Here is a 2792-nt window from a genome sequence, read left to right on the forward strand (position 1 = left end):
CAAATCGAGGATCGAAATAAAATATAAAAATCATAAAATCATACCAAACATGATAACACCCTAAAATCGACATTTTGTATTTGCTGGCAAAGTAGGATTTTTCATCCGAGGTCGTTTCAACCAAATGTGGGTCCCACACCTATATTTTTAATTTTTTAACTTTCTGATCAATAAGTCGAAATGAGTTCGGGTGCATCAGGATCCAAACCGAAGATCTACCTAGCCTAAAATTGATATTTTGGATCTACTAGCGCAGTCTGTTCGTCCATCTGTCGTACGGATTTAAAGATATTCCATAAGTCCAAAATAAGGCTCTCGAAACCATCAAAACTACAATATCACATAAATGCTACCAAAATGCATCAAAAATCATGTCAATCACTCCCACACCTCAGAAATATCATAATGCAACTACGGGGAGGGGTAAAACAGTCAAATCACATAAAATCACAAATTTTACATATTTCATCAAATTTTTAGGTTGTTACATCACAATTTATTTAATCATATATTGATAAGGGTATTATTGGAAGAATATATTAAAATCCTCTTGAATTCATTAAAGCGATAACTAAATTGAAACAAATAATTTTAGAAAGAGGGTCAACTAAAATAAAATGAAGAAAGTAGGAGGGAGAAATTATTGCTTTACCACACAAATATCTATCCACGTAGCTATTGTTTCCACCACATGGACATTAAATGACATTACAGGATGATGTTTCTAGAATAAAAAAATGATAAATTAATGACTTTAGCTTCTAGAATTGGCATTTCTAGAATAGAATAGAATAAAAGACTCAAATAAATAGGCAAAAGAGTCGTTATATTACACAATAATCTTCTTTCATCAATTCTCAATTCTCAATTCTCACATATCTGTATGTAAGTTTCTCCACCTTCTCATTCATTTATTTTTTTCCAAACATTTATTTATTCCTTCAATAAGCTATATTTTTCTATGTTTTTTTAGTAAATATACGTTTTTTGATAGAATGGATAATTTTAATTTAATTTCAGCATTTGTTTTTAGAAAAAGTTATCTGTATAGTATATTTTGCTATTCGAGAATGAGGTTCATGTGTTGGTTGAACGTCATGAATTGTCCGATCAATTGACGACCATCTTGGATGGTAACCGCATACAAAAATTAATGTATTGAAGCATTTTTGAACTCTGACATCGATATTTTCACTGAATTTTGAAGTAAAAACGAAAATGGAATTTAGAGTTTTGGAGAAATAGATAAACAACGGCGAAGAGGCAGCATGGCAAAGGCTCAGCTACTGCGAGTGTAGATTTGAAGGGGTTAGATATTAGTGTTTAGGAGTAGATATGTATATATGTTGAAAATAGTTGGGCCTTTAATTATTACCAGCAAAATGTGAACTTTGGTCCTTATACTATTGAGTATTGACAAATCATTATCATTTATTCTTTTTAGTTGTCATACATAATTTTACGATCTGCTCAGTTTTTCTTTAAAATTTTCTGCATAGTTATTTAAAAATTAATTTAATATATATGTTTTTAAATGTCTGCTTCACTGTTTCACCTCTTCAACGATAACTATTTGCACGTCTGTGTCTATATTTGACTATATGGTAAATACAATTTATTTAATTTCTTTATTAAATTATAAATATTCTTATTCATGATTTCTTTATAATATAAAATATGAAATGCTTATTTTTCTCTGTTAATGAGTGTATCTTATATTTTTTTAAAGTCACATGCCTCGCATAAATATAATTATTACTTGGTATGGATGTGTAATGAACTTTTTATTTTATTATTTTTTTCAAGCATTCATAAAAATATTTGGGCAGCAAAAAATATCGTGTAGTGGAGATTCTAAAACTGATCAAACTTTCCCAAAAAAAAAAAATATATCAACAAAAATGCTAGAAGGCGTGAATTATATAGACTGATGCCACTTGAGAAAAAAGAGGCCTTTTTGGCACTTTAACGAGCAAAAGGAGCAAAGTTGTAAAGACAACAATTGTCAGAAGTTTCAACTCACAATGATTTGACTTCTGCATCGTCTTCCAATTCTATTAATGTTTTTGCTGATCAAAGATATCTTTTTAAAAAGGAGTCAACACTTCCATCGAAATTAGGATTGAATTGCTGCATAACATAGTAAATGTGTATCAAATTATTATGGATTGTTGATAAATCAATGCTAAGAAAAAACAGAATACGTTACAATATGTTGTCTTTCTCCAGGGAGTCCCATCAAAATAACTTCTTTTTTATGTTGATTTTTTTACAAATATAGTTCATAGCATCTTAGATAATTGAAACTTTTATCCTAATACCTTTTGTGTTTGTCTTTTTGAATAAAGAACTCTTATCATATTTTGTACTGAATGAAATTTCAGCACATCCTTCAAGGATAACACCTAAATATGAATCATGATTGGAAAGAGATGAATTCTATCAATGAAAAAGGGTGTTTATATTTAGATTTTGAACTTCTAAAATAATTTAATCATTAAAATTTAATTTAATAGGTATTGATCATGAATTCTCAAGATATTGAACACAACATGAAGGAAAACTGCATCTGCTATTGTAGAATTTATAAATGTATATGTACCAATGTAAATAGAAAACAATCACTATACTAAGTGGATGTCATGTGAGCATCCAGTAATATGATTTTCCCACGATTTTGGAATCTTATGATATGTCCGTAATGGTGATATTGTTGAATATTGATATGTATTTATTTAATTTAATTTATAATATATATATATATATATATATATATACATACATACATACAT

The 2792-nt window shown here is 28.5% G+C and overlaps 1 long non-coding RNA gene across 1 annotated transcript; it reads left to right on the top strand.

Annotated features, from left to right (window-relative positions):
* Positions 1-797: 797 nt before the first annotated feature.
* Positions 798-1452, top strand: LOC124885497. The gene is made up of 2 exons (XR_007042606.1): positions 798-885; positions 1208-1452. It is a non-coding gene; the product is annotated as an uncharacterized LOC124885497 (long non-coding RNA).
* Positions 1453-2792: the final 1340 nt, after the last annotated feature.

Source organism: Capsicum annuum, chromosome 1 (genome assembly GCF_002878395.1).
Source record: "Capsicum annuum cultivar UCD-10X-F1 chromosome 1, UCD10Xv1.1, whole genome shotgun sequence".
In the NCBI taxonomy this organism is placed as follows: domain Eukaryota; kingdom Viridiplantae; phylum Streptophyta; class Magnoliopsida; order Solanales; family Solanaceae; genus Capsicum; species Capsicum annuum.